Source organism: Struthio camelus, chromosome Z, assembly GCF_040807025.1.
Source record: "Struthio camelus isolate bStrCam1 chromosome Z, bStrCam1.hap1, whole genome shotgun sequence".
NCBI classification, from domain to species: domain Eukaryota; kingdom Metazoa; phylum Chordata; class Aves; order Struthioniformes; family Struthionidae; genus Struthio; species Struthio camelus.
The window spans coordinates 1,084,506-1,093,873 of NC_090982.1; positions in this window are offsets into that span (position 1 = coordinate 1,084,506).

Sequence of the window (9,368 nt, forward strand, 5' to 3'; positions counted from 1 at the left end):
CATATACTTCTATTAGTACATCATTCACACCAGTTATTCTCTTTCTGTTGAAAATCACGACAGAACAACCACAAAACCTATTAAGCTAGTAACAGCCATACAGCTTAAGCCTGCGTCAGGTCATGCTTATATCTTGTTATTCCTTACTACTCCTGGAACACATACAAACCCCTGACTGTGCAAACCAGTATGGGATGGAGAGTAACTGTTCCCTGATACTTCACTCTGATAAAGCCTTACCGTAATATGATTTACTGACTTCTGCTTATACACCATGCTTTTGCTGTTGCAGAGGGAGGCTGAAAGAGCAAGCTTTCTCTTTTAGAGGACAAGGGGCTGTATTTCCCAAAGGGTCTAGTGATCCCTGTGTGTCCAGCTTAAGACGCTCTGTCCTGTTACAGGGAAGAGATTACCGAGGGAGAAAAAGTTGCCTAAAGCAGTGACCCTTCCTGCTCTGACATTCACTTCCTTCTTTTCTGACATCATTCATCTTGCCAGAAATATCCTGATAGGGCATGGGCATCAGAAGATAAAAATCTCTTCATACTGCAGCATGGAAGCAGGGCTGGGCAGCAGGGGGTGTCCCTGGAGCTATGTGGACTGGTGGTCATGCACTCTGGAGCAGATATGGCCAGGAAAGGGGAGAAAAAGGGCCCAACCCCTCTGTGCCCCGTGAAGTCAGACGAGAATTGTCCCTATGCCTGCTTGTTGAGCCCTTTGAAAAACAGACCCCTTGAACACCTTTCTGACTAGAGTCATCTCCCTTAATGCTTTGGAAAATATTAGCTTGTGTCAGGACTTTCAAGTATGTGCTTTCTGTTTCCCTGAGCCTCTGAGCAGGGTCACATCTCCAGGGTTGCTGTCAGAGGTTGCTGACTTCCTTGAAAATGGCCAATGGTCAGTTTTAAAACAACTGTAAAGTAAAGTAAATCTAGCATAATAAAAGACATTTTAGAATGAACCTGTTATGTTTTGTATGATATATGGCTGAAGCCATTCCAGATATTTAATGCAATTTCTAGGAGAAAATCCAAATTAGTACAGTTTGTCAGTTTTTAGGGGGAAGTCTGTACACGAAGTGTGGTGGTATGAAGTCGCCACCAGCTTTGAAATCTTCCTCGTAGAAGGCTATGGCTATGATCTGAGGAAATGACTATATAAGAGCCCCAGCACGTTATGTCCTAGGGATCTCAGCAGGACAGTCAGTTACAGAAGAGCAGCAACGTGTCTGTAAAGCAGCTCAGCTGACTTTGGCTTAAAAGTGGTCTGAGCATCTCTGTGCAAGAGCTCTGAGTGCAGCACATTCAGCCCAGGTGAAGACCTGTCAGCTTGGATGGTGGCTGCGAACACAATAACAAGAGCAGTGATGGTGAATTTTCCCCTTGTGGAAGGGCTGCCAATCAGCAATGAGAATGAGAAATCATGCTAAAAAAACAGATGTCTGGGTGCAGTCCATCTCAAATGCAAGGGACACTAAATGACAGAGTAGTGTCAATATGGAGCGAAGGGGCTCACATGAGGCCCTTCAAGATGTGGCTGACAGAACTGGGTAGAGAACCCAGGCAGTCTCCACTAGGCAGTGTCATCTGCTCCTCATCCAGTCTAGAAACCAGTTGCCTTAGTGTCTGCAAAGCAAGATTGCTTTGCAAGGGCGGGGGGTGGGGGTTGAAAGAGTAGGGGAATAAATCCCCTTTATTCCTCATAGCAAATCTACTATGATGGACCAGTTGGGTTAGCAGTGTTTCAGTGAAACTGGAAATGCCCCACAATACTGAAACACAGACAGCTAGACTTGTGATTCACACACATGTAATATTTGACATTAATGATCCATAAAAAGCAAAGCTTCCTCAAGACACAGAGCTTTTAAAGACTAATCAACCAAACTAGCACATTTAATCTCATGGACCAGTGGACTGAGGAGACAGTGGGCTAATATTGGAGATGGAGGAGGGACAGACTCAGATCTCACATCCACCAGCACCACATTGTGGGTGTTTCAGTGTAGTCACTAGTCTTGAGTGCTTCACAAAGGCCTGCTTCAATCCCCACGGGCAATGTGGGCACATGCTCCTAACCAAACTGTAGTCCAGCTGGCCACATGTGTTTTCACATGCAGCAATGAGTGCAGTGGGCATCGCATATCCTTCTCTTTTTACACCCTGGGTGCTGTTGTGACGATGCCAGACTGCCCTCTGTGTTGGACCGCTGGACTTTTCTTCTATCTACTCATAAATGCCTCCACTAGGCCTGCACTCCCTTCAGAAGGACCTATTCCAGCTCTCTGAGCAGGACTCAGGTACAGAGTGATGGCAATCAGGACTCGCTGGCTCCAGGGATGCTAGACCTTGCAGACAATACAGTCATAAAGGCAGACACCATTTGGAGATGTGCCCATGAGCAAATACCAAGCTTATGCTAACATTTCCCTGTTATTAATTGATATCATTTGTCTTGAATCTTTCATTCTGCAATTTCAGAAGCTCTTCTCCAGTAAAAAGAAAAGAAAAGAAAAGAAAAGAAAAGAAAAGAAAAGAAAAGAAAAGAAAAGAAAAGAAAAGAAAAGAAAAGAAAAGAAAAGAAAAGAAAAGAACTCCCTTTTCTGATACCTTGAGAGTGTTCTTTTTTTTTGCTAACGATATGATGGGGGGAACCTTTTTGTAATGATTTGGTGCCATGGTGTATAGGTAGAATATCTGTGTTCTCCTCATCTAGTAAGGAGAGGTCAAGAATAAGATGGTCTGTGTTAGAAGCAATGTCACACACTGGGTCTTCCTACCTGGCATAAAGGGTTGGTGTAAAATACATCCTGGTGGGCACAGAACAAACCTCAGCAGGAGCAGTCACACAATAAGGTGAAGAAGAGCTGTCTCCTGCTGTCAGCAGTGATCTCCTCTGGGACATGAATGAGTGCAGGGTTTCCTTAGCACTTGCACCAGCTGGAACAAAGCTGGCAGCTGGGCCATTGCTGCTGTTGTATCCAGAGAGACCTTTCCACGGGTGTGTGGGTATTCTGCCCTCAGCCTTGACTATGTTTTTCTTGTTGTATGAGCTGATGGTGTGCATGTTTAGGAAAGAACAGGCCATCCATGTTTGGAGGGAACTGCAGTCAGTCCTAACGAAAGCACTGCCTACTCCCCACGATGCTGGGACACGTGGCAGCAGATGCCAGGCTACAGCTGAGCGTTATATCTCCTCCATGCTGAGACTGTTCCTATTGGAAAGTGCTTTTCTCTCTGATACCAGACAGCCTGCACTCAGGGCAGCTCAGATTGTGTTCTGCAGGATGCCAAATGGGCTCCCAACCATGTGTATGTGCATACACGCACATGGCCACTCTGCTACTCAACAGGTCTCTGCTGGATACAGAATGACAAAAAAATGGCGTATGTTCACAGAAAGATGCTTTTTATAGCCAAGGCACAGTCTGTGAGAGAGAGAACAACTGCTTTAGTTCCAAGATTCAGACTGGGCAGAGCCTCACCTTGGCCACCAGCCTCAGGTTCTTGAGTTTCTCCCAAAGCAGCATGCACAGGAAGTGAAACCAGAAGACAAGCATGAAAAAAACTGGCTCAGTTTTTCACTATGGCTTCAGCTTCTGCTATGGGAAGATCTTCTCCAGAGAAGGGGGTCGGCGTCTGGGAGCACAGGGATGGGTGTATACTAGGGCAGGCAAATCTGTTATAAAAATAGACCTAGCAAGACTGTGGAAATGCTCCTTTGGTCTCACATTCTCTGGAGATAGAGTGGGCCCTGTAAATGTAAGCTTTGTACCTGCCGATTTCCCTTCCTCCCTAAATAGGTCTACAGAGAACTGCAGTTCTCTGAAGCAGGGGCTGAAAGTACATGGGGAAGCACTACTGAAAGCAGGAACTGGAAAGCAGAGAATAAGTGTGGTTTGTGCTGGCATGATGCCAAGCATGGAGAGAGAAGTAGCTTTTCAGTACAGCTAACTGAAAATTTTCTGATGAAACAATTTCTCACTAGAAAATAAGGGCTCTTCTAATATAACAGAAAGTGCTGTAGCTTTACTGAAATAGGTTTCTTCCGCTCAAAATGGAAATGTTGGTCAGAATCAGCGGCAGGTAGCTACATAATCAGGAGTTCCTGGCTGTATTGTTATTCGTGGGATGAAAAATAATCAAGTCTTTGGTCAGACCTAGTCAGGCAGGGAAAGGATCTGAACCCTCTTCTTGGATGTGAGTGCTTTCATACCTTTACTTACTAGCTAGTCTCAGTCTAGTCCATCCCTTTCTTCCCTTTCATTCCCTCAGAAATATTTCAAAGATCATAGTTTCAACTTATTGTGAAACTGGAAAAAAAAAAAAAGAAAAAAAATTTTGGCAAGGAAGCCATTTTTTCTGTGTGCTTGCTGTTTAATGACCTTCACTGAACCTCCAGCACAGGACAAGGACACTAGAAAGAAGCTGGCTGATGTTTGTTTCTAGGTTCAGCATAACGTCTGTGTTCCCTGTTGCTTTAGTGGTGGCCAGAGCAGTGTGGCCCAGGTACCTCTCTTCATGGACAAAATTTGACTTCACAGATCAAGAAAGCCTATGCCCACCCACGTGGGCACAGGTAATCAGGGATATCACGTCAGCGTTTGGGAACAATACCTAGATGGTACGTGATATATATACGAAAGTAGGCTTTGCAAAGGATTTAAAATTCTCCAGTGAACTTTACAGAGCACATACAGTACAAGAGAGGACATATTAAGGAAAAATGAAATATGATAGTAGCAGTTTCCTCTTTCTCTGCCCAGACTGTAGTCCTGTAATTGAGAGGGTTTTATTTCTTGTAATCCTGAGTTTTTTCCCTCTGTTGAACCAGAAAAACTCTCTCCCACATTCTTTCTGATCTCCCACTTTCCTCCCTTACAACGTCTCTGAGATCTCACCCAAGTCCACTGGTACCAGCTGACTTTGCTGAATGATTCCCTGTACTCCACCAAGAAAGCCACTAAATTTGTCAGAACTTCTGCCAACCTTAATTTTTGTTCCCAAACACAGGATGGTGGTAGGATCTCAGTGTCAGGGGCCTAAGCTCTTCATGAGTTGTTATGAGGTCAGATATCAGAACCTAGATTATCAGACGTGACAAAATTTGGCAGACGAGGGTCAAAAGAACACATCAGGATCCAGCCTTTAGCCATGTGCACAAGCACTCATTATCATGGAGGGGGGTCATTCTCCATGAAAGCTCCCAAAGCCTTTCCTACCCTGAAGCCTGCTGCACCTAAAGTCCTACTACTTTTGGGGTGTCTATGCATTTATAGTTTGATTTGTGGCCAAGGAAAGGACGTGAATACCCAGCAAGGTAAAGAGAACATGCATACACAGCTTTGAATTTTCCAACCTCTTCACTTAATAAAACATTGACAGCACAGAAAATCATTGGTTTTATTCCCTTGACTAGAAAATTTTATGAACATATGTAAAGATTAAGATACCCAAGAAAGAACTAGTTCTGAATCGCAAATGCAGCCTCCCCTTTCCCCATCCACTTCCACAAATATGCCTGCATGGTCCCAAGAAATGTTGTCATCGCCTTAGGTACGAAAAGTCTTCCCTGGCTGTCAAACACACATCTGGGTGGACAGCAAGACACAGTCAACCACATCAGCTGTGACAGGTAAGGAATGAATGTGATGTGATCTAGACATGCAAGCTGAAAGTTAGAGGCTGGTTCTGATTTGGCACCATACGCACAAAATGGAATCCTGCTTGTTCCGTGAGGTCCTTGTTTACGGGCAAGAATCCATCCATGCATAAATGGATCAGTATTTTCCTATCTGCTCTGTATAAACAAACTCCTAGCAGGATCCTATGGGGCTACAATCTTGTCTAGAGCTAGGATTTCAAAAATTACACTGACCATTTGCTATTGAAAGGTCACTTCCGGGAGAAACTGGTCTCGCGCTTAGAGACCCACATTCACTACTGTTCCCTACGCTGTCATTAAGGTGGGTTGGGATAGATTTTCCTCTGGATACACTACCTTTACTCTTATAAGTCAAAGCTATGAACTCTTCAAGCCTACATTTACCTCACCATTACATGAGACTCCAGAAGTACCAGGTGATAAAAGGCAGAGCGTAGGCTGTTCCCCGGGCTTCATGTGCTGTTGCAGAAAGTGGCATGGATCTTGACTGGCTCTTCTCTGCCCTGGGATGAGCTGAGTAGATGTCTCTGACATGGCAGCCTACATCAGGGTAGAACCAATGAGGTCAAGCAAGCCTCATGCAACTTTTTTGCCATCTGGCATGCCTCCAGAGAGTCCTCAGCTCCCTCTCTTTCAGCATCCCTGCTGCACTGAATGTTGAAATCTGGAGAACCTGAACGAATTTGACAGTGCTCTCTTAGAGCAGTCAGTTGGTTAGGGGCTGCAGCAATGCCTCTTTCATCTTTCTTTGGTGGCCTTCTTTGGTAATTAAGACAATCCTCCTTCTGTTTGACTTAGCAGCTGAACTTTGTTTCGTTTCCACACTTGTGGTATCATGCAGTGTTACTATAGGTGCTGGTTCATGTAGGGAAAAGAGTTTGTTCTGCATTCATTCCTGGAAACTTGTGTTCAAGTCCTTCTCCTGCACAAAGCTGATGTTTCTTTTTTTTTTTTTGCTTGCCTTTTCACCCTGTATGGCTGGGATGGCTTTATGGGCTGTACCATTTGTCCCAGCCAGCAGTAGAAGATGCACATCTTCAATGAATGTTCAATGAACATTCATTGCTTGAAATTGGGATGTTTTGAATCCCGTGCTGTCTGCTGGCTGGCAGCAGACTTCTCAAGTCTTTCAAAGCCCTATTTTGAGTTTTTAAGTGTCATTTCAGGGTGATACAGCCTAGGGCATGGGGTAAACCTCGCCCCACACAAGTTCATTTAAAGTTAGCTTATAATGTCATTTGGTGACAGAGACAGCGCCAAGCAAAAAGTGGAGTCGGGAAAAACGGATTCAGTTCGGTCCCTGGCCATTTTGGTGTAGAGGGAAACCAAAGCTATCTCATACACTAGAAAGCTAATGAAATGTGAATTCTTTAAGTGCTCTTCTGAGTGGACTCTCTATCACATCTAATTCAGTTTTTTCCTTACGGGGAGGTGGTAAATTTAACTCTCTCTCCCTTACCCTCCCACTAATTTTCATGGAACTCATCAAAACTCATAATTTCTGAGACTTTTACTCCTCTGCTAAATGCTAGTGAAAGTGGCTGATGGATTCAAAAGTTACTAAGCAGACAGAAGAACATAACAATGCATAGTTTGGCTGTACAAGTCCTATTTCCAGCTTATAAAACCTTAATACCTTCATACTCCTTTGGGCTCTGAATCAAGCCACTGCTGTTTTCAGGTAGGTTGCTTAAGTGTGTGCATAACCACTGATTCCTAATACATGATTTGGACGATTATCATCATTCCAATGAAATACTGAAGCAGGAAACTCTCTGAAGTATAGGAGTGGTTTAGTCCAAAGCATAGTGTGGGGTATAGACTAGCTAAGAGTGAAATAAACAACAATTTGTAGAGAAAGCCCCAATGGGGAATTTGCCACTGTTCCAGGCAGCTTGAAAACCTGAATGAGAAACGAGCATGAGCAGATCAGAAAAATAAAATCCTCTGTGTGGGTGCCAAAGCTTGTTCTGAACACCGGTTTTGCAGTCCTGCATCGCCCAAGCATCAATGCATCTACAACAGGCCTTTGTCTCCCTTCCTCTGCTTGCTAGTTAGTTTCAGAGAGTGGGTAGGTGTCCTCAGGCTGCTCAACTGAAGCTGGCAGAGCGAGGGGGAGCTTGCAGAGAGGCATTAATTTTTATCTGCAAGAATAATTATCTGCTTTTCTTGATGTGCATCAGCTGGCTTTGTGTGTTTGATAAATGCTGTCATTTGAAGATTAGATTCTACAAAAAGGGATTGGATGAGAAATGGCACGTAACTCATTAATGGCAAGCAACGTGGAATTAAAAGGCAGACAAGTGTATGGAACAATGCTTGTTGTATCTCAGAGACACTCAGACGTATTAATGCTTAGGCATTCAAGTCATTGACTCTCAGCAGAGGACATTTCCATCTTTATATCTGCATCACCTGAAGATTCACTAAATGCAGTGAATTTTCTCATGTACCCTGTAACTAATTTTAGCAAGTAGTGATCATAAAAGGAAGGCCCTGGGAAAAAGTTACAATGGCTGATTATGTTTCTGAATGACATCCTCTGTATTCAGGGAAACTCACTGATGGAGAAGTTGAGGCCTAGAGGAGTTAATCTGGAATCAGCAAAGCATTTACACGTGTGCTTTAATGAAAGCATCTGCCTAAGTCCAGTTATTTCAATGTAGCTTAAGGAGGTGCTTTAAGTCAAATACCTTCTGTAGTGCTTTTGCTGAAATTGGGATCTGTATTTCAGCTCTTCTTCTCTAATAATCACTTCATTTAGGTTTAAGGAATTCTTTATGGCTACTGGAAGCTCATTTCTCCTGGCCATTAGTCAGTCATCCGCTTCATGACTATTTAATAGGGTCACAGCTGAAGCATGCCACTGTTACGGCACTAGTATGGATACTGGCATTGCTATTTTTTTTTTCCCCCTACACTCTGTTGTTATTACTACATACTGGGCATGGAGAGGTTGTGGAAATGGAAAGAATCCAAAATTCAGCTCCCTATTTGATCAATGTTACCTACAAAAGTTATTGCAAGACCAGGATAAATATCTGAGGTCTCATTTGCTAGTTGCTACACCCCAAGAATAAAGTGAGGTAATATCACAGATCTCATAGTGGGATCTTGGTGTAAACACTGTGCAAATGGGAGAGGAATCAGGTCCGTGGATTTATCATTTTAGCCCCACTTGTGTTGTTTGGCATATGTAGATAGCTTAATAGTTAATGAGAGAAAATGTAAAGTTACACAATTGTCAGGAGGGCGTGGCACTTAGTGAAGAGAGAAAGTCCTCAAAAATATCACAAGAAAAACAGAATGCTAGGGACTAAGATATATGATCATCTGGAAAGACAAGGATCGCGGAAGAAGAATGGTTGTGGATGTCCTTGGTGCCTCTTGGAGAGAAGCTGATGGAAGATCGGTCAGTTGTATAAGGCTATGGCTGCCTTCATTGGTGGGTTTCTTCACCGTGTGGTGGACCTGGTGTTTGGTTGTGTCTGCCCCAGGGATGGACTGTCTGATGTTGATAGCTACGTGAAACCTGGTTCCCACAAAACCCATGGAGCTGTTAGGTATCCGGCATGGAACCGACCAGCAGAAGAAATACCAGGCCTGCAAAGAGAGGGAATGAGTTGGCTGGGCACAGTTATCTATTTACACGAAACTGCAAGTTACTTTTTACAGTTCACCTGAAGGAAGAACAAACCTCAGTA